The sequence below is a fragment of the Mirounga leonina genome, unplaced genomic scaffold (assembly GCF_011800145.1).
Source record: "Mirounga leonina isolate KUSES-001 unplaced genomic scaffold, KU_Mleo_1.0 Mir_175, whole genome shotgun sequence".
In the NCBI taxonomy this organism is placed as follows: domain Eukaryota; kingdom Metazoa; phylum Chordata; class Mammalia; order Carnivora; family Phocidae; genus Mirounga; species Mirounga leonina.
Genome location: NW_023270453.1, coordinates 14176953 through 14200202, shown reverse-complemented (window position 1 = coordinate 14200202; position 23250 = coordinate 14176953). Strand labels below are relative to the sequence as shown.

Sequence of the window (23250 nt, the reverse complement as noted above, 5' to 3'; positions counted from 1 at the left end):
ACAGGAGAGAACTCCACACGCAGGTACAAGTGTGTGTGCACACACGCACATATGCCATTCAGGGAAATAAGAGCAAGAACTGTCAATGAGGAATAAACAATCACAGAACAAGAGCAAGTTGTTGGAAACTGGAAGTGTGGTAATCAGAATAAAATGTTCTACAGAGGGGTTTTAAGATAAAGTCAGGGAAATCTAAACAGTTAAATTGAGAGAGGAACAATAGAGGAGACAAAAGGGAGACAACTACAGAACCCATTGGAAGGTCCTAGAGCCTACTGAGAGGAATTCCAGGAAGGGAGAACAATATGAAAACAGTGAAAACAAAGGAAATGAAATTATCAAAGAAATAATACAAGAAAACTTCCCAGAACTAAAGGATATGAATCTCTATATTAAAAGGGCCTAAATGGTACCCATAGCAATGAATGAATAAAAAATGCACACTAAGGCACATTATTATGAAATCAGAGGCCATCAGAGATTAAGAGACAATCATACGTGCCTAAAATCACAAACGAAAGATTGCAATTCATCATGTTGTCTGGCTAAAGGAGCACTGTCTTCTAACTGACAGTGGTACATGGCATTGAAATTGAGAATGAAATCATTTCAACCTCGGTTTCTACATGCAGCCCAGCAAGCAGGTGATAGGAATAGAACAGGAACATCTTAGACATGCATGGTCTGAAAACATTTACTTCTCACGCAGCTCTTATCAGGAAATGACTAGATGATTTGGTCTAATTCAATGAAATATAATAAGTATATGAGCCCTCACTATGTCTTTTAGCATGATGTCATGCATATAATAAATATCTTATGCATACTTATAGACTGGCATGAAAAGATTCAAGAAACAAAGATAATTTAAGGCATAGTTTGTATCTTTGACAAACTTTGAGTTTTTAAATCCTGAGTAACACAGGTAAATAACTATATAAGACATAATAAGCACAAGTAGTCTCAGAAAGTTAGAAACTACCATGGGGATTTGGGAAATGAAGAGCTCAAATCAGATTGGAAGAAGGGTTTCATGAAGGAAGTTATTATTTGAGACTGTTCTTGTAAAATAGATGAGATTTTGATAAGCAAGTATGGGGAGAAAAGCTTTCAGACAGAAACAATATAACCAGAAGCACAGCACTGGAAAGCTCATGACTTGTTGATGTAAGTAGTTCAATGCTGTGGGGATGAAGGAAAGTTAGGGGAAAAAAGAGTGAAAGTCAAGGTCAAACCATATTATAGAGAGCCACAAAAATCTAGCTGAAGGTTAAAAGGGTCATCTTCAGTTAGGTAGACAAAAAGGGAATCACTGCAAGATTTCCATCTGGAGAGCTGTTTTTCAGGACAGTTAATCCAGCAGATTTATCATGTTTTGCCTGCTAGATAGAGCTCATTGACAGATTGAAAGTCTTCCTATGTCCAGTACTTTCCTTCCTTCTTGGCATTGAGTCAGTATGCAATAAATATTTGTTGAACTAAAGTTTAAATGAATGTAACGAAAGAGAATTTCAAGAAAGGGTGCCCAGCAGTCCTTATTATATTAGAGGTTGGGCAGGATGAGGATTATTTGTAAAGAGAAATGAGAAAGTTCCAAGGGACCGTGGGAAAGCATGTCCAGTGAATGGTCTGTCAGTCAGATAGGTAACAGTTTAAGAGCGAAAGAGTGGTGAAAGGGAGTGGTCAAGTAAAAATGTCTTCTTCGGAGCAATTGACAAAGGACCAAGAACCCTTCTTTTCTGATCTGACTGTCCCCTTGCCTCACTGTATTCTGAGTTTTTGTATATATCTTTCCTGCTAGACTGAATTTCTTGGGGCTAGGAAATAACTATTCCTGATGACTGTTTACATTAGATCTGGAAAGCAGTAAGTTCTCAAGGAATCACAAATAGGTAAAAGAAAGCATTAACTTGAATTGGGTAGCAGTGTTGAGCAAAGATAGAAAGGTTGTAAGAGCTGAGTTTTTAGTCTTGGCTGTCGTTATAGAGAAGCGTTGAACCTCTTTGTAAGCAATGAAAGAGAAGGAAAGAAGTATATGTGGGATCTGGTATAAGGTTCCTACTTTCTTAAATAAGATTTTACTTTCGAATCTTGTTTGTTTTTAATGACTCATCTTAGTTACTTCTTGTCATTTCCCCCCAAAAGCGTCAAATTGACTGCAGCTCAAGGAGTCAGGAATACTTGTTCTGAGGTCAGTTTCTTCAAAAATGGGGTTGGATCCTGTGACTCCACTTCAGTTATATTTTAGAAGGTGACAGGTTCACATTTTTACTAAGTTCTGTAATGTTCTATTAGTTATATTCTTATAACTCATAATTCTGATTTGGAAGGGGTCTCTCTGTGAGAGTACAGGGAAAAGGAGAGTCAGTGTGGCAGTCATCTGTGGTGATACATAAATTGCCTTTTATAACTCTCAGTAGGGCTTTCCATATAGAATGAGTATACTGTATAAATACTACTTATCTGAAAAGATACTTAAGGTAAGTATTTTATCAAATATATTTCAGGCGCCTGGGTGGCTCAGTTGGTTGGGCGGCTGCCTTCGGCTCAGGTCATGATCCTGGAGTCCCGGGATCGAGTCCCGCATCGGGCTCCCTGCTCAGCGGGGAGCCTGCTTCTCCCTCTCACCCTCCCCCCTCTCATGTACTCTCTCTCATTCTCACTCTCTCAAATAAATAAATAAATCTTTAAATATATATATATATATATATATATATATTTCTAGCCTATCTGTTTTAATTACATTCCATTGGCATCTTTATAGGACTTGTCTCTGGTAGTTCAGGGTTTTTTCTAGCTGAAAATTATAATACTTTTTTCTTCCAGACAGGAACATTTTAAAAATGTATCTTTATATTTATATGATACTGCCCCATGAAAGTAATAATAATACTATAAAACATTCTTGTTGGTGGGCCTTTAAAACCATACGTTTGGCCTTTCTTAGTTAAACGAAGTTCTAGAGAAAACTTTAGAGGATCTATTCAAGTCCTAAGTCATTGCCAACTGGGAGGATCCTGGGGTAGGTCCATTTCAGGCTTTCCAGGGAGATTAACATAGATTCCCAAGAGGAGCTAGGAGTGCATATGCCCCATCTCAGGTGGGTGGCTTTACTCTGCCCCCATGGAATGTGGGTATAGAATTCTAGATCTTCTGACATTTTTAGTAAAGGCAGGAAATTTAGATTTGGGAGGAAGAGGGATGTTTCTGGATTCTTAAATCTTGGTAGCCAATTAAAAATGTTTAAAAACATCAGGCACCCCCCACCCCCAGAAGAAAAAAAGCTGCTTTCAGGCCCTTGGGTTGACTTTTGGGATCTTCTGGTCTCAACAGGAATTTGACCACCAGTCACGATCTCCACTGCTTGGGTTCAAGCTCTGTCACCTCTCTCTTGGGCTACTGCAGTCAGCCCACAGCTTCTCTCTGTGACTGTGTTTGCGCCCCCAAAGTCAGTTCTCAACTCAGCAGCTGTTGTGATCCTGCTAAAATCAAGTGAAAGTCAGTCCTGTCATTCCTTTCTGTTGCATGAGACTCCTGAGAGCTGCATACAGCCTGTCAGCACTGCTCTTGTAGTCACCTCGGGATCAAGGAAGCAGGCTCATGTCAGCCTCGCCCTCTTGAATTCTTCTGGATCCTGGTCCTACAAATGCAGGTCCCTTGGTGGCTATGTGAGGCCTTCAAAGAGATGAGAGAGAAAGAAGAGTGAGGGAAGGAGGGAGAGGGAGAGAGCTCGCTCGCAGATTTTTCTAGCTGTTCTCTGCCTGGGCTTCATCTGGAGCAGCCTGGTCAGCCAGTGCTGATGGCAGAACTCCTCTCAGTGGTCCGCGTGGTGACGGAAGTCTTCCTCCCATAACCTAGTGACTTTCTGTAGGGGAGAGAACCTGGAAGAAGATGTGGATATAAGAAACAGCAAAATAAAATGCTGACATCTAGACAGAAGCACACATAAAAGGTATGATAATGAAGGTAAAGAAAAGGTGGTGAGAATTCAAATGTCCTCCCTCCAAAAAAGGAGAGCAAGAAAGTCTGAGAGGGGAGAGGCTTGAAAAGCGTACCAGAATGACAAGCATTCAGTGCAAGGATTACATTGTCATCTACAGAAGTGCCACTTAATGTCCCTTCTAAAGTGCTCAAATTAACCATAGTGAAGCTATCACTTACTCAGCAAATAAGATCTCACTGACTTCTTGACGTGGATTGAATACCTAGAAATACTTCAGGCATTTCACAGAAAAGACATTTCTCTTGCGTGTGGGTTTGCCATGTAAAACAGACCGTGTGAAAAGGAGAAACAGCAAATCCAGGGTAGAAGAGAGTCAAGCCAGTTGATGGGCTAGTTGTCTTTCTTTTCTCTCTCTCTCTCTCTCTTTTTCTCTGGCTGAATTTTTTACTCTACCATTTAGCCAAAGTAGTATTGAGGATATTAAGTCCATATGGTAATAATTTTTTAAATATTTGTAATCAAAATCAGTCATAAAATGATAGGAAGAGAAAGACATCTTTTTACAACAGTGCACTTTAGTTAGTTCACTGTGTTGGTCTTAGACTGAAGGATCCATTACGGAAGAAGTCTGTCTGCATGGGATCTCTATAGATTCCCATTCTGCACTGCCATCTAATTATAAAGCATACACACGCAAGTGCACAACACATGAACATGGGTGAAAACATGCCGTCACCCCTTCCCCATTTATAGTAGCACACCCCATCCTGCTCTGTCCCTTAATCCTGTCCCTTTTTCATAGCATATGTGTCTGGGATTTTTGTTTTCCATCCCTGTCAAGTTAGGAACTCTGTGTTTCCATCACTACAGTATCCCCAGTGCCAAGAGGAGTGCCAGCCAGCCAGTAGACATCCACATCATCGTTGAGTGAATGATTGGTGTAATATAACAACTGTATTGAGATATAATTCACATACTGTACAGTTCACCCATATGAAGTGTACACAGCTCACTGGTTTTTAGTATATTCATAGAGTCATGCAACCATCACCACAGTCAATTTTAGAACATTTTCTTCCTCCCCTGCAAATAAACCCCATACCCATTACCAGTCACTCCCCATCTCCCCCCAACTCCTGTCAGTCCCAGGGGGCTGCTAATCTACTTTCTGTCCCTATAGATTTGCCTGTTCTGGACATTACATATAAATGGAATCATGTAATATGTGATCTTTTGTGACTGGCCTCTTTCACTAAGCATACTGTTTTTAAGGTTCATCCATGTTGTAGGATGTACCCGAACTTCATCCCTTTCTGTTGCCAAATAATATTCTGTTGTATGAACACACCACATTTTGTTTATCCAGGAGTGAATGAGTTTTAATAGCAAGTGTACTACTCCTAAATTGATATCTCCTACCCACAGAGCATATTTCTGACCAGTGCACCCCTATTCCATCCCCAGTCTGCCTTCTAGTGAAATCTCAGCAAAGACCATGTAAGTTTCATATTAATCTAGAATAAACATGATTAGATGTTGCACATTCTGGAAAAGTGTGATTCATTTTAATTCAACAAAGATTTGTTAAACCTAGTGCCTATCATGTCTCGGGCACTGTAATATATACTAGGCCTTCAGGGTGAGTAAGTCAGGTTTTCTGACTCATAGGCTAAGAAGAGAAACAATGATAGAAACAAATGTGTCGAACCATGAGAGACGATGGACTCTGAAACAAACTGAGGGTTCTAGAGGGGAGGGGGGTGGGAGGATGGGTTAGCCCGGTGATGGGTATTAAAGAGGGCACGTTCTGCATGGAGCACTGGATGTTATGCACAAACAATGAATCATGGAACACTACATCTAAAGCTAATGATGTAATGTATGGTGATTAACATAACAATAAAAAATTAAAAAAAAAGAAAAAGAAACAAATGTCTCTTACTCACAGAGGAGGGAATTATTACCGGGAAAAGAAAAGGAAGGAAGCTGATCATCAGGTGCCCTTCATTTGGTAGATACTATGTTAGGGTTTTCACATCAACCCTACAAATTATATGTAGAGAAAAACATGCAGCTCAGAGAGGTTAAGTGCTTTGCCTGAAGTCTCAGAGCTGATACTTTTCAGAATCACACTTCTCACCTGGGGTCAGTATGATTCTAGGACTCTTGTTCATTTTTGTGCTCTATGGAAAGAAGATGAAAGTGATCATTCTCCAAGGAGAGGGTTGAGTCAGGGTTTTTCTGAATTCTTAAGATGTGTGTTAAGTGTCTTCTTTTTAAAAAAGTCTTCTATAATAAGGAGGGCATCGAAATTTCCTTCTATACTAGAAACGTAGGAAGAATTGTATGGTCATATGCAGAGTAGTGAAACCATTGAAGATTTTTTCAGCTGAAGAGTAGGCATGATTAATGTCCTTGATTTCAAAAGATAATTCTGATAACAAAGTAGATGTTGGATTGGAGGTAGCAAGAAATCAGAAACCAAAAGACCAGCTAGTATTTTGTTTTAGTAATCCAGGCAAGAGATGGTAAAGATCTGAACCGTCGGACTAATTATAACAACTACCTTTTATTGGCCACTTTGAATGTAATAGGTGCCACGCCAAGTGCTTTGGTGACATTAACTAGCTATATCCTTACACAAACCCCTATGACATAGATATTAATCCAGATCATCCCATTTTACAGACAAAGCTTAGAGACCTCCCCAGGTTTACACAGGTAGCAAGCAATGAAGACAGGATGTGAAGTCAAGCCATCTGACTCCCAAGCCCACATACTTAACCACTGCCTTATGTTGTGTTCTAGCAACCAGACAGATGAATGGAACAAAGTTAGCTGATTTGACAAATGGTGACATGAGTACAGGATTTAAAATCTACTCTTGTGAACACACTGCTATCTAGGGAACTACAGATAACAGTTCTAGAGTACCAAGTTTCTGTGTAACTCTGACCCCAACATCCCCTTGTTAGTACACCATCCACTGTAGACCATTAATAAGTGTTTGTTCCTTTTTGGTATCTTCTCCCCTTCTTTATAAACCGCAGTTTTCTGCAGCTATTTCTGATACTGCTTCTCTGGTTTTCTTTTAATTGCACATAGTCAACCACATATTCAGTCTTTTTCTTTCCGCTTCTCATTCACCTCTTAATCCAGACCTTAAAATTCAGTCTTTTTCTTTCTGCTTCTCATTCACCTCTTAATCCAGACCTTAAAAACATCTAGTCTCCAACCCAACTTGACCTGATGGAATTCTAGACCTGCAAATTCAGCAGGATGGCCACTAGCCACAGGGCTCCATAGAGTACTGGAAATGTGGCTCATCTGACTGAGGACTGATGTTTTAATTTTATTTAGTTTTTATTGTATTGTATATTTAGTATTTAGTTTTACTTAATTTAAATTTAAAAACTGATGATTTACTCACTATTAAAAAATTTCTAGGTATGTCTGGAACAACTCAGGTATGTGCGTCTACTTGTCAACTGTAAATATTATCTACGTACAGATCAAGTATTTCCAATGAAAATTTAGCATCTGAATCGATAGGTGCTATAAGTATAAAATACACCTCATATTGAAAGCTTAGTATGAAAAGAAGCTGAACTAGCTCATTAATAATTACTTTCGTATTGATTACATGTCAGAATAATATTTTTGATATATTGAGTTAAAATAAAATTGGTTTTGCTGTTCTTTTCGATATTTTAATGTGGCTACTGAACAGTTTTTAATTCTATTATGTGGCTTGTATTATATTTCTATTGGACAGTGCTGTTCTTACTATTTATTTCTGAGATGCCTTAGAGCTCTGCTTACTTTTTATTATTGCAAACTACCTCATTTTAAATGATATTTGTTTCTCAGCTGGCAAATTTCATGTGGATGAGCATTTTGAGGCTCTTTTACTTGAGTTCTTTTTTTTTTTTTTAAGATTTTATTTATTTATTTGTCAGAGAGAGAGAGAGCACAAGCGGGGGTGAGGGGGGGTGGGCAGCGGGAGAGGCTGAGCAAGGAGCCTGATGCTGGACTCCATCCCAGGACCCTGGGATCATGACCTGAGCCAAAGACAGATGCTTAACCAACTGAGCCACCCAGGCGCCTCTTACTTATTTGAGTTCTTAGCACGTGGTACCGAGCACATAGTAGGTGTATGACAAATGCTTACTGAATGGAAGCCTCTCTTTTGCAGACTTTGTCCACATGGCTTCCAGGTCACATACTGTTCTTCACTTTTACTGCCAATCCCATTCTAGCTGCCAGGGGTGTCTGAGAGCCACCAAACTTGGACACTGCCAGAGACAAAGTTAACATGGCCTTGAAGAGTACTTTTCAGTTTTCTTTGAATTGAAGGCTTACAGATGGTAGGTGCCCAGTAAACATTAAATGCATGTGTGCTTCTTAGCTTTTGTTCTTCTGTGCCAGCTGAAGTTCTAGGAGGAACTAGAGGCAAGCAAAAATTAGTTATGGGGTTTTCAGCTTTCTATTAGCATGCATTCCACAGCAATTACTAATGAATTTAGAATCATTGTTCTATCATATTCATCTGTTAGCAGAGATAGCCAACAAGTGATGTATCTGACTTGTTTTATTTGGAGGATAAGTAATTAAAAACAACTTTACCCCTTTGTAGACCATGTTTGAGTCAGGTTCTTTGAAAATGGGATGGGTTTTCTTGTTCTATCTGCAATTGATATTAAGAGAAGGATGCAAAACCATAAGTCTATTCATGAAATACACCTTTAAAATTATTTGCTCATTTTTAAAACGTGTGTATGTGTGTGTGCGTGCATTTGAGAGAGAGGGAGAGAGAGAGAAAGTAACTTATTTAGGCACGATTGTCAATTTGCTTTTATTTTCTATCTACTTATTGCTTTGGATAAACATACTGAACTACTGCCAAAAATTCAGGTGGCTGAATACTAATTTTGCTGAAATTAGATGGAACAACCGTCTCCTGCCAATTTTCTGTCTAAATTATGCAAAAATTTGACTCTTGCAAGACATAAATCTGGTCAAAAATAGAGTCCTAATTTTCTGGTTAGTCAGTAAGACCTTCACCAGACTAATTATTCTTGTTTCAGCTTTTATTTTTTATGTAGGAAAAGAAATCAAAGAAAAATAAAATGCAGGAAAAGTTACTAGTCATTTTTCTCATGTGACCCAAATGTAGATTTGCAGTGTTAAAGAACATAACATTCATAACTTGTCTGATACAGATCAGGAGTGAGCCTCGAAAAACAATTAGTGCATCTTTCAAACGTATGATAGTTATTGAATAATTACTCAAATAATGGTCAGTAATGGAATACAAAGGGTTATCTCTTAGCTAATCCTCAAGTAATGGAATTGGTGTATCTCTCATTTTTTCCGTAGCCTTCCAGGGTTTAGAAGAATGAGACAATAGTGATTATATGGGAACCAGAGGGAGCCACTGGAGGCCAGCAAGGAAAAGGAGGCTTTATCTTAAGCAATTAATCAAGAAACTCATATTGTGGGACAATTATTCCAAGCTAATTCTAAAATAGCTTTAGAGCCCCAGGTCTTGAGATCTTGCTTCTAGAATTTTGTCAAGGTCATTTAGAGCACCAGGACAGTCTTTCGTTAGAGTAGAAGTTTGGTTAACTGTATATATTACTCTGTACCTAGGAATATCTGCAACAAGAAGATGTAGCATCAAGCAACTTATGTGGTCGTAGTTTTTTACTTTATTTTCATTTTTGTGGTAGTAAACTGTCATCATAGAGTAAGGTATTATCCCAAAGATAAACAACCTTTAAGTGCATAGGCCTCTGGCATGTCTGTTTGCTTTACCATGTAAAAGTTGAATAACAATGCTGATTCATGAATGCCTAGTGGGGTTTGGTTTGTTTTTGTTTTTGTTTTTTGTATGTATGTCATTTCATAGGATAATTGGTTTCCTATTGGGTGTGGTTGTTTTCAATCGGATCAGTCATTACAAGCTTCATATTACTGTTTCTTTTTCTCCCCCCCCCCCCCCATTAGTGGAATATGTTAGTTTCTGGTTCTTTTGTATGTCTTATCTGATAGTGGATCTTGTTGATCTACACAGTGAACATTTTGAAACCTTTCCTTAGCTTTCTTTACCTTTCCTTTCTTTCAGTCAAGCTTCCTTGCTTGCAGCTGACCAGTGGCTTCCCATTGTGCTCAGACACTCCAGACCCCTGGGCACAGAGGACAAGACATGCTCTGACTGCCATGCACCAGCCTCCTCCACGGGCTTCCCCTCCAGCCCCAGCGCCTGGCTCCCGTGCGCTGAACACACGAGTCTGTTCCCACAGCAGGGCCTTGCCTTGCTCTCTTTTCTCCCCAAAAATGCTTGTGCAAAAGATCATCTCATGGCCACAGTCTTCTCGTGAATCTGGTCTCAACTAAAATGTCCCTTCTTCCGTGACTGTTCTTTCTAAAGTAGCCCTTCTCCCCCGGCACGTGATCTGTTCCGCTTTATTGTCTTCTCAGCACTTCATCACTATGAATTGCTTTTGTGTTGATTTGTTGCCTACCCACCCTACCAGCAGGGGAAGTCCATGAGAAGAGAAACCTTGGCTTTTGTTTCCTTACATCTGTGTTGCCCGTTGTACAGATTGTCGCAAGTATTTGTCAGGTGAATGAATGGATGAGACTGCTTTAGTGTGTGATAGACAATGTGCCCTCTGGCATTTGCCTCCACCACCAGACTGAAGCTGTTCACTCAGGTCACCAGTGACCTACTTCATATTCTTTTCACGGCTGCTGGAGTAATGTTTTTCCAAAACAGATCGGGGGGCGCCAGGGTGGCTCAGTCAGTTGAGCGTCTGACTCTTGATTTCAGCTCAGGTCATGATCTCAGGGTCGTGAGATCAAGCCCCACATTGGGCTCTGCACTCAGTGTGGAGTCAGCTTGGGATTCTCTCTCTCCCTCTCCCACTGCTCCCCCCCCAAATAAGTTAATAAATCTTTTAAAAAATGAATTAAAAAAAAACAGATCAAACTTATAAAACCGACTCTTCACATGACCCGTGAAGCCCCATCTACCTCTCCAGTCCATCACATTCCATCCTACTGTCACATTAGACTGACCACACTGGTTTCCTTTCAGTGCCTCAAACATACAACCTCGTTATACATATGGCTGTTCTCCTTGCTCTTCCCTGTGCCGAGAATACTTTCCCTCTGGCTTGTCTCTAACTAGCTGTTCTAATTATTCAGATCTGTATTTAATTGATATTAAGGTAGTTTCTTCATTCTACTGGAGAAGATGGTACTCTTTCTCACTACTGCCTCTGTAGTTGCTGTCTTCTATGACTTTATCCTGTTTATTTATTTCATAACATTTATCATGGAGAGTAATAACTTTTGAGGGGGTGTGTGGTAAGCTTGATGTTTTTGTGATCTTTGGCACAATTGAACACTCCTTTCTTGTTGAAACCCTCTCTTGTACTTGCTTATATTTTCTCTTCTGGTTTTCCTCCAACTTACTGGCTGTTCACACACTGTATATTTCCTCAGGCAATCTTTCTTACACCCCCAGCTTCAGCCATCCCCATGGGAAATACCGCATGGTCATTACGAGCTTTTGCTCAACAAATATTAAGGGCCTCCTCTGGGTTAGCTACTGTTTTAGACACTGGGAATACAATCTAGAAGATACAGCCCCTGCCCTCAGAAGGCTTACATTTTAGTGGGTGAGACAAAAATAGCTGAGCAAATAAATAATATAACGTGAAGTGGGAGTGACTGCAATGGATGTAAAGCAGGGCACGAAAGTCCTTGGAAGGCAGGTAGGTCACAGAGGGTGGGTGATCAGAGAAGACCTCTGAGGATGTGACCTAGGAGACCTGGATAAAATGAGAGAAGCAGGCATGAGAAGACCTGGAGGAAGAACATTCCGGGCCATCAGGAGAGTAAGTACTGGGAAGCAATGCATCGAATTTGAGGAATGCCAAAGAGGCCACTGTGGTTAGAGAGGAGGAGCAGCAGGGCAGGGCAGTGCAAGGTCCTGATAGGACATTATAAGCCACAGTAAAGATTGGGATTTTAATCTCATTATGACTCGAAGCCATTGGGGAGGCCTTTGAGCAGGGAGATGATGCAGTTCTGCCTTTGGAGTTGGAGAGTCCTCCAGCTTCACCCATTCTGTAGCCTTAATGGTGAATAGGCACAGTCATGTTAGCTTTTGGTAGTCAGAACTGTTTATTTGCAAAGTCACACAAGTGCTGTAGGGAGACATCCATCCCTGAAACATTGTGGCTTCCTGACATACTTTCATCAAAGAAAGTTGACGTGAAGTTCCAAGTAGTTTGTTGTTAAGTAGAGTACCTTCGATTAATCTGTAGTTGAGGTATATGGTAACTTTCTGTTACTCACAAGTTGATTAACCTCTTGGCTCCCCTCCCCTACCTTTCATCCCTGCCAGGAAAGAGTTGATTGTAATTTCATAGCATTTTTCTAGTAATTTTTATACCATTGTGATGTGCTTGTTTTTGTGGCCTATAATAATGGATGGCTTCTTGGGGTATTTTTTGCTAGTTTCGAATCACCAAATTTGAGAGACCAGCAGCAGATTTTATAGGCTATCTACTAAATATGAGGATCTTTGGGGTTGATGGAATGAGACAATAAAATCCAGAAGCTTAATTACTGTTTTCTTTCCCCATCAAATTTATCATTTGGTACTGAACTGATGTTTCTCTTACCACTTCACACTGGTGTTATCCTGAATTTGGTCTTCTTTCTAATCTTGCTTTTTAACAGCCATTGTGTAATTATCCTGAGCCTTCCTTTTTTCAGGATTTTGTGGAAATCTCTGGGGTCATACCTGCGTAGTTGGGGGAAGAGGGATAAGAGTGAGTGCAGGAGTGACTCCTCCCTGCAGCTGGCTCCTGGTTGGGGCCGGGTGAGTGGAGAGGGTCACAGCAAAGAGTCTGCCATCACTGATAATCCACGGCCATTGGGACAGTTTTCAACAGGATTTCACACTGAGTTTTTACCGACTGTGCATGATAATCCTGTGAAGCAAGTAGGGTCAACAGTATTTTTGTGTGCATGTACAGTGGAAGAGTCTTGTGCTCAGCAACACAAAGAACAAAAAGGGCTGGTTCCATAAACCAGGGTTGACTTCTAGTTCATTGTCATTTCCACTATAATGAAACACTGCCTTAATAATAAAGTTTGGACTTGAAATAAAGAGCGTGCGTCTGAACGCAGAGGTCATGTGCCAGATCAATCTAGTAAAAAGGATTGTATATAAGATATAACTGATGAAGGGATATCTTATGTAAGTGAGTATAGGAAGGGAAAGAAAATGCAGAACATAGGGCAACAACCAAATCATCACCACTTATCTGAGCCATTCTCGCTGAGTCACAGTTTGTAAACCCTCCCTTCTTGGGCCCTTGGGTTTTAGGTTTGTCCAGTTTACTATTGCTTTAATAGTTTAAAAGAGTTTCTCTGGGTTCTAGAGAAGGAATATAGTAAGCATTTAATTATAATTTGGAACAACTGTCATATTTCATTGATCCTAAGACATCATTAATGGTAAGAAGCACCATTCTGTTATGTGCCCCTAAGGAAAAAAAAAAAAACCACAACTGCCAATTAGACTAAGAAACAATTCTTTATCATAGAAAATGTTACTTTTTAACTGCATAGAACAAATATTTCTTCCCCAAATTTTTAAATGGTTTGTTGTCTGAAACATCTAGGAGTTACAGTGTCCAGCCATTTTACCAAGAATGACAGGTTTACCCACAGGCAGGAGATGACCTATATCACTATTATTACTTGTCCAACAGAGACAAGATGCTTTTTTTAAAAAAAAAAATTATTGTTATGTTAATCACCATACATTACATCATTAGTTTTTGATGTAGTGTTCCATTATTCATTGTTTGTGCATAACACCCAGTGCTCCATGCAGAACGTGCCCTCTTTAATACCCATCACCGGGCTAACCCATCCTCCCACCCCCCTCCCCTCTAGAACCCTCAGTTTGTTTTTCAGAGTCCATTGTCTCTCATGGTTCATCTCCCCCTCCGATTTCCCCCCCCTTCATCCTTCCCCTTCTGCTATCTTCTTTTTTTTTTCTTAACATATATTGCATTATTTGTTTCAGAGGGAGACAAGATGCTTTGATTATAAAACATATCCCAACTTCAGAGTTACACTTTTTTAACATGTTAAGAACTTAGAATCAATATAATCTGGTAAATAGTTTTATTATTTTTCTAATAGTAATACTGCTGAAAAAAATATTTATTGTCAGTGTGGGATGATTGTTTAGCAGCTACAGGCAAATGTGGTTCCTGTCTTGGTGGAGCTTAGTTGAGGAAACAGATAAAAACTGCTAAGAATCAGTTACCAGTTGTGACTCTTTATTTTGGAGGTAGGGAATGACCAAAGAATATTCCTTTGAGAAGGCAGTACATAAGCTTAAGATTTAAAGGGTGAGAGAGAGAGACAAGCATGGAAATAACGAAGGGGAGAGTGTTCCTAGTAGAGAGGAGCAGAATATGTCGCTGTAAAGATGCCGAGAAGGGAAAGAGCTTGGTAGGTTCCAGAAATTCAAAGAATGGTCATGTGGCGTGAGCAGAAAAGTTTGCGCATAGCTAATACTCTTGACAGCTTTAAACTGAAATATGTCCCAGTTTGGGTTTGGAAAAATGCCTTGCCAGATATGGTCACAATGTTACAGTTCTTAAGGCATGTTTAATCTTTTCATTAAATGCCTTCTGAGGACTGGAATTACTTTCAAATAAAATCTTTTATTTTAAATCCATAGTCCATAAAAGTATTTGACGCTGATGAATTTATAGCCATATAATTATATATAGTTGATCCTCATTACGCATGAATTCTGTTTTTGCAATTTTACCTGCTCACTAAAATGTATACGTAGCCCCAAATTCAGCGTGCGTGATGCTCTCCCAGGCACTCACAGATGTGCCAAGTGTGGCGAAGAATTTGAGTTCCCAACGTGTATGTTTCTAGCTGAGTCCAAACAAGGGGACACTCTGCCTTATTGTTTTAGTTCTCATACTGTAAACAAGTGTCATTTCCATGGTCACTTTGTACCATGTTTTTCATATTTTTCGCTTTTGGGTTTTTTGGTTTTTTGTTTTTTGTTTTGGTGATTATGCTGTTTAAAACGACCCCCAGGCACGATGCTGAAATGCTGGGTAGTGTTCCCAAGTGTCAGAAGGCTAGGATATATATGCCTTATGGAAAAAATACATGTGTTAGATCAGCTTCATTCAGGTGTGAATTACAGTGCTGCTGGCTGTAAAAAATGAGTTCAGTGTTAATGAATCAACAATGTATATTAAATGACATAAAACAAGGCTATGTATTGATCTGCTGACAAAAATACAGTGACAAGAGCCTCACAGGAACCTAACCTTATATTTCCCCTGGGAGCAGCAGTTCAGTTTCTGCTAATTTAGTGTTCACAGCACCTTTGGAGAAAGAACCACTGCAGATGACATGAGTCCATTGTACATGTGTATGTGAATACATGATTAACATGTTGCTGTGTAGCGAGCCACCCCCAAATTGAGCGGCTTAGAGTAATAGCAACTGTTCATTAGCTCCCAAGTCTGTGGGTTGGTATTTGGGGTTGGCTCAGCTGTGCAGTTCTTTTGCTGGATGTGGCCGGCCTGGGTTGTACACTTGCAATCAGCTGGTCATTGATGGCCTCACTCGTGTCTGATGATTTGGCTGGGGCTCTAAGGCATGCACTTCTCATCCAGCAAGCTAACCTTGGCTCATTCATGTGGGGGTGGTTGCAAGTTTCCCATGAGCAGCAAGAGGGCAAGCCCCAGTATACGAGTCGTTTTCAAACCTCTGCTTATGTCTCATTTGCCAACTCTGACCCACTGGCCAAGGCAAGTAGGCTCCCCCTCTTGATGAGGAGTCCATTGAAAAGGCATTGATGTAGAGAGGGGAAGAATTTATCTTCTGTTTTTATACTCTAACTCATTTATTAAGCACTTGGCTGGATTCTTTACATACTTTGTCTTATTGTTACTGAGAAACCAAAGAGGTAGTACTTTCTGTTAACCCTAATTGGCGTGAAAGGAAATTGAAGTTCAGAAAGATGAAGTAACTACATAGCCAGTCATTGGCGAAGGCAGGTCGCACATATTTGAATGATTGCAAAGTTTATACTCTTTCTCTACTATTGGCCTTCTGATAGACAAATGGCTAATTTGCCTAATTTGTTTGGTCCTGGGGAAAAAAAAAAACAGCAGTAAGATTAGTTTCATCAATATAGGAAAGAAAAACCTGCCATTGTTTGTCTTGGGAAAGGAACCGTCACTATTATAGTATAGTGCACGTGGTCTTACTGTGAGTTTGAGGAAGTCAGGGCAGCAGTGATGTGCAAATGTGTGGTGCTTGATTTGCACGAAGGGCCTACATCCTTGGTATGGAATCTTAGTTGTAATAGAATTTATTCCGAAATACTTAAAGGAAGTTGATTAAAATATTAGAGATATTGATGTTGTCTGATGAGATCTTGTATTTATTTCTTTTAAAAAAAATCCACAATATTACCATAGCTAGGCCCTATTATGCTATTGTAATCATAGTTGAACCAAGAAGGGTGATTAATGATAGCAATTTATTGTACCTGAGGAGGAGAGAAAATAGGAGATGTTGTCGTTATCATAAATCATATCATAAATAACCAAAAAGAAGCACTCAGAATGCTTGTGTGGTGTCAGCAGCCAGCCCCTTCAGGCCCGTTAGCCCAGGATGTAGCCATAGAAACCCCAAAGTCATATTGTTATCTTAGTCTTGCTGCAGTTATGTGATACAACAGCATTAACATATAGATTAGGCCATTTATAATACTAGGTGTCATTTCAGGTTGGCTTGCTTATATAGCATTTTAGTTTTTTATTGTGCAGAATGTTAGGGAAATAGTGCTTTTTTACAGGCCAGTGTGTGTATAAGTATTTATAACACATCATCTTCACTCTGCTATTAATTTATTGTGTTATTGATTGGTTGTACCATATGAATTGTCACTGCCTAATTGTCCTGTCTTTGCTAGTAATTTCATTTTTTTAAAGTAAATAGGTTTATTTAAAAAATACCTACTCACTTACACACACTGAGTTGTGTGTTAAGGGTCTAATTTCTGCTACATTATAGACAGCACAATTTGAAAAATATTTTATGAGGGGATGTAGATGGGATTTAAAAAAAATTTTTAGCCTCATTTGGAACTAAAAATAAAGTGTTGCTGTGGATTGTTTTTGTAGTGCTACTCTTCCTGTCTTTCCCAGGCATCCAGTGTCCGCTCACCATTTTCCAGCTGCCCCAGACACCTACTCACCCAGCATCTTACTCGACCGAGCCTCCCCCCCCACCACCCCCGGCAGTACCCTGTGCTCTAAACCCTCTTTGTCCCCAGTGGTCCATCAGGTTACTTCAGTTATGTTCCAGTTTCTCAGTCTCCTTACCTCAAAAAGTAGGGGAGAGTCATTCATTCATTAGCTTTACAGCCTCAAAAATATTTTGGCAGCCTCATTTATCTAAGACGTAAACAAAGTGGTCAGAATGCCAAGCACGGTTGTGTGTAGTCCGTGAAATATTTAGGGGCAGAAATAGCTCTGTCCTGCCCTTTAGATCATCCCACATATACGGTCGACTATGTGTGGAGATGGCCCCAATTAAAAAGATCCTCAGCCCTTACAAGTAGGAAGTCATATGTCAATACTGAGGTTTTGCAGATGAGAAAACTTCGATGTGGGAGAGTCAGCGGGCGGTGCGAGGTGAACTCATGGCACTGGTAACAGATGCCACACGTAGTTTCAGTCTGGACCCCCTCCGTCCTCATCTCCCTGGATGGGGCTGTATGTGGACCTTATACCGATCCCTGCCACAGCACTTGAGCTGATGGCCACAAAATGTGGTTGATTCTTAAGGATGGGAAATCATGTCCTATTTGACTTCATACAGGATGGAACAGAGTGCTTGCCACAGGGATATTCAGAAGACACCCAGTTGACGAGGTGAATGAATGAGTAATAGCAAGAGTGAGTCCCTTCAAGGAACTGGTGACAATAGTATCCAGATAGACAGAAAGGTGTTTTTTGAAAAAATACGCATTTTAAACAAACCTTTTCATATTTGTTAATAAAAGAGGAATCTATTATAAAAACAGCAGGATGCATAAACTAAGAAGAAAATAGGTAAGTTTGTGTCATAATTGCTAGAAATTTCTGCATGTGTATTTCTAAAAAAAAAATCACAAGATTTTTTAGTTTTAGAAATCACAAGAAATCTAGTTTTAAATACATTTAATTTTTGGTGAAATACGTACAGATAGCATTTTATTGTCCCTATATTTAAAGTTGAGAAATGCAAGTATAGTTTCTGCCTATTTTGAGATCATGCCACTAAATTTTAAAGTTGCATGCATCTGTGTAGTTAATGAGATAAAAAGCTTTCAATGCCATATGAAAACAATTTCCTTTTTTTCCCCTAATGTCCATGAGCTTTTTAGATTATAGTGTTTCTTTAAAGGCATTTATTGTTCTACTTAAAAAGATATTTTGTTCTGAGTCAATATTTATAGTAGCTTAGAATTAACCTATTAAAAACCCTTGCGGTGTGTTCAGGCCTTATTGCCTTGTTTTGTCTTTTGTTCGAGAAGTTTGGTAAAGAAGCATGTTTTTCTCATTACTCCTCTGGGAAAGGTAGCAAGTGTGGATTATTTATTTGTGTCATTAATGAAGAAAAATTGGTGTGGAGTTTGTAGTGACTTGCCTACCTGCATCAACATCTGTAAAAGTTTTAAAAAGATGGACGTTACCATGGACCCATCTTATTTCTGGTCCGTAAGTAGAAGGGAACTTGACCATTGTTCTGCAGTCAGTCACACACTGAAGGAAAATGTTAATTTGATGAAACTGGGTGAAGGGTATTCATGAGTTCTTTGTAATGTTCTTAGAACTTTTCTGTAAGTTTGAAATTATTTCAAATTAAAAAGTTAAAAAATCATTTTACAATCACATGTTGACCTGGAATCATTGATTGTTTAAATGAGAGGACACCTGAGAGATCATCTCTATCTCCTTCTTTTTCCATACCTTATGATAAGATACGGAATTTGCTACCAGTTAAGTGTCTCTTTTAAATTGTATTTCTGACCATGGTGATAAATTTGCGCTGAGTCATTCACATTATTTACCATCATTTCCTTTTTTTGACAAATGAGAAAGCATACCACGTATGCAAAACTCTGGCAGAATGAAAAGTTACTTTTTAATATGGTGGGTTTTCCTTAGATTGAATTATAGCACTTATGTAATTTATAATTATAGATTGAGTAGATTATAGATTGAATTATAGCATATGTGTGTGTGTGTGTGTGTGTATACACTTTAGTGAATTTATATGAAGAACAAGGTCGTTGATAGCGGGCATGAACCTTTACCAGAGACTTGACATTTTTTTGAAAATAAAGTTTCCTCTACTGCTTTAAGTATGGTTCTTCGTATGTCTCTTTTCTTATTGTCAATATCTTTTTTTCTCCTAGAAGTGTAGGAGTTTTATCATAATTTATGGTATTCTTTGAAGAATGACAGTACTAATGATCAGTTATAACAGATATCACAGGTTTGAATAAATTCTCACACAAAGGATAATCAAATCAAAAGTCTTATCACCATTAACGTTAGCCAAATTTTAACACAAGCAGAATAGAAAGTCCCAGTTTTGTTAATAATTCCTTACCATACCTTTAGGAGCATGAGCAGTAACACTTGCCCAGAAGTAGCTTCCCTTACTAAAGTATCTGTTCTCCTTAAAAATTGTCCCCAGCATCTCTGGACTGCTTTCATTGCAGGATAGAGTTATTAGGCCAGATGGGGAGGAGGTGATATCCACTTGACCTAAATGCTAACTTAGGACTCAATGCTGTTATGTGGGATTTGAGAGAATTGGGCTTTTTTGTTTTTTGTTTTTTGTTTTTTATCTTCTCAAAAAGGATTGCAGGGTTAACTTTATAATGTATATCTCTGTTATTGACCAGTATTATTATTTTAGTAGTTTGAATATTGAACTCTAATTCGTTGTTCTAGCTCAAAAAAACAAAGAACAGGCCTTTCATCCGGAGGACCTATAACTAACTCTCTTTCTGTTGGTCCTGGGAGTTCCCTTTCTAGGGATTGCTTCCATTAGAGTAATCCCTCTGCCCTCCCAGGGCATCCACCTAAGGCCCTCTCTGGGGGACTCACCCTCCCAGAGCTGATCTAGATCCAGATGCACCTCCAGAGTTAGGAGAGCAAGGCATGCTTTAACATATTCTAAAGGCCCTGCTAAGCTGAACCTTCCTCTTTCTGCTTTGGCATCGTTGGGATTTATGAACTTCTGTCAGGTAGGAGGAGGTTATTTGGAATTCAGAAATAAAATGGTAATAAGTACTCTAAAATTTTTTATTCATTCGCTTGGAGAATATCCTAAAGCTCTCTTCTTTCCAATTTTTTCATGTTTGCCTCTTAGCAGTTAAGCAGATTTGAGGTCTGTCTCGTCATTCTGGTGAAGACAGGGTTGGAAGGGGCTGTTCAATTTTTCTGAATAGAGTAGATCTAGGACAGGGATCTGAAAACTTTTCTGTAAAAGGCCAGATAGTAAATATTCTAGACTTACTTGTTGCTTATATAACCAGAGCATGGTAGAGCCCAAAGCGGGAGCGTGGCTATTTCTAGGTGCTACGAAAAAGTGTCACGGAAGAGGGAACTCATGATTGGAGGCTAAGGAGAGATAGTCGCCAAAGTGTCAGGGGGGCAGAGCCCTCCAGAGGCTCCAGAGGCACAGAAGCGTGTCCTAGGGGAACTGCAAATCAGTCCGCATGGCTGAAAGGCAGTGTGCTCAGGGCGCAGTGAAAAGTGAGGTGAATTACGGATCAGGTGATGGAGCACCATATAGGTGGTGCTGGGGAAATTGGGTTAATTTTACATTTTAGAATACTGGTTTTCAACCTGTTTTAGCCTCACAGCAAAAGCTTTTGTGGAAGGCCGGCAGGTAAAATAGATAACATTAGGGGTAACCATTCCACTTAATAGAGAATAGGGGACCCAGTCTGCATTGTGTGGTGCCTCCAAAGGGGTCCCTCAGGCTCCAGGGAACTCCTTCGGCAAAGTAGTGCCATAGGGACCCATGAAAGGTTCTTGAGACGGGGAGTCACACACTCGGATTTGTGGTTTCAGAAGATCGGTGTAAGGCAATAGGAAAGATGGGAGCTGGAGGCAGAGAGACTAGTTAGAAGTACGGAGGGATGGGGTGGCTGGGTGACAGACACTGGGGAGGATATGTGCTACGGTGAGCGCTGTGAATTGTGTAAGACTGTTGAATCACAGATCTGTACCTCTGAAACAAATACTACATTATATGTTAAAAAGAAAAGAAGAAGATGGCAGGAAGGGAAGAATGAAGTGGGGAAATCGGAGGGGGAGACGAACCATGAGAGAGGATGGACTCTGAAAAACAAACTGAGGGTTCTAGAGGGGAGGGGGTAGGGGGATGGGTTAGCTCGGTGATGGGGATTAAGGAGGGCACGTTCTGCATGGAGCACTGGGTGTTATATGCAAACAATGAATCATGGAACAGTGCATCAAAAACTAATGATGTAATGTATGGTGACTACCATAACATAATAAAAAAAAAAAAGTACGGAGCAGAGGTGCTGAGGATTAGAACAAACAGTAGTAGCGATGGAGAGAGCGCGTTATGGGAAATGCATTAGAAAACTGTTCACGATGTGGAAATGGAGAAACAAAGGAAAGAAGGAGTCTGCAATGATGTTTTTACTTAGGTGCCTGGATGGGTGATAGTGTCGTTCTCAAGTCATGCTAACTAACAGTCCGTATGTCTCAAATTTGTCTTGTGCTAGTCATCATTAACTGTTTGCCCAACTGCGTGTCTAGGGCTTGAGCTAATTAATAATCATCTTCCTTCTCTACTTCTTTATTTCTCTTAATGACTGCATTGCTCACTCACCAGGGCTCAGAGCCTTGAGATGGTGCTTGACTCCTTTCTCCCCTCTTAGACCTAACCATGTATTAGATTCTGTTCATTCTATCTTCAAAATCTCATCTACCTCTATTGCTTCCTTTTGTTACCACTGTTCTAATTCAGACCCTGTTGTCACTAACCTACATCATTTCAGTAACTCCTAACTTGTCACCTCTCCATTATTATGTTACCTCCCATCCATCGTGTATGTTCCTGCCAGAAGAATTTGCTAACATATACCCTGTGATTTTTCTTCCTTGTCTAAAAATCTTCACCAGGTCCAAACTACCAGTAGAATAAAGATAATTCGTTCTCTCTGGAATTCAGAGCTTCTAGGGCCTGGATGCAACCTTAGTAGGCCTGCTTTGTACTATTCCCCATCTTACACCCTGCTTGCCAGACGAATTATTCCCCGGCCTCCTGTATTCTACCTCCATCTCTTCGCCATCTGTTCCTTCATCCTGTACTTCACCATTCCTAGTCTCCAGATATCCAAAGCACTACCTAATTAGTGAAATCTTCCTTAGATCTTTAATATTGCAGTAATCTTTCTGCTTTGAACTTCCCTAGCTCTTTATCTGTCTTATGGTGCTAATCACTTTCTGTGTGCTATACACATACACTGTGTCCCCATGCTAAACGGTAACATGCTTCGTTAATATGTGTAGAAAGAAATAATGTGATCTTAAAGCAACTGTCAAGTAGGCGGGCCAGTAACATTAGCTCCTTTTGAAAGGTCAGGAAACAGGCTGCAGGGGTAAGAGATTGCCCAAGGCCAGAATGCTAGCGGAAACACCATCTCTGTAATGCCAAAGCCAATATGTTTGTCACCCACCACTCTTGTCTCTCAGAGTGGCTGACGTCAAGCAAACAGAACAGAAGACGTAGTAGTATATGAATCGTATCCAGGTTGGAGGCTTGCATTTTCTAAACTCCAAGAATTAACATTTGTTATAAGAGTCCTAAAAAATGTATGCTTTTTTGTCATTTCTGAGGTAGTAGTCATATAATAACCCACCTCTTGATCTTTAGAGGTATGTGGCGGGGGGCAGGGGGGGCGGTGCACACGTATGCACAGCTGTACACAAGAGGAAGAAGGAAGAGAAAGACAGTATTTAGTCAGGTTAGGAAAATAATTAAGGAAGCGGGAGACAAACAGGAAATACTTAGACTCCAGATCCTGAAAGTAGGGCCAAACCACTTGAAAAGAAAATAATCAGTCTAGATATCTGCTGTCTCTGATTGCCACTCTTCAAAGAACGATGGCGGGCAAGTTTGGA

General features: G+C 39.8%; 1 protein-coding gene across 2 annotated transcripts in view; it reads left to right on the top strand.

Annotated features, from left to right (window-relative positions):
• The window catches only part of TAF3 (TATA-box binding protein associated factor 3), a 177749-nt gene that overhangs the window by 107881 nt on the left and 46618 nt on the right, over window positions 1-23250 (top strand). The window lies entirely within an intron of this gene.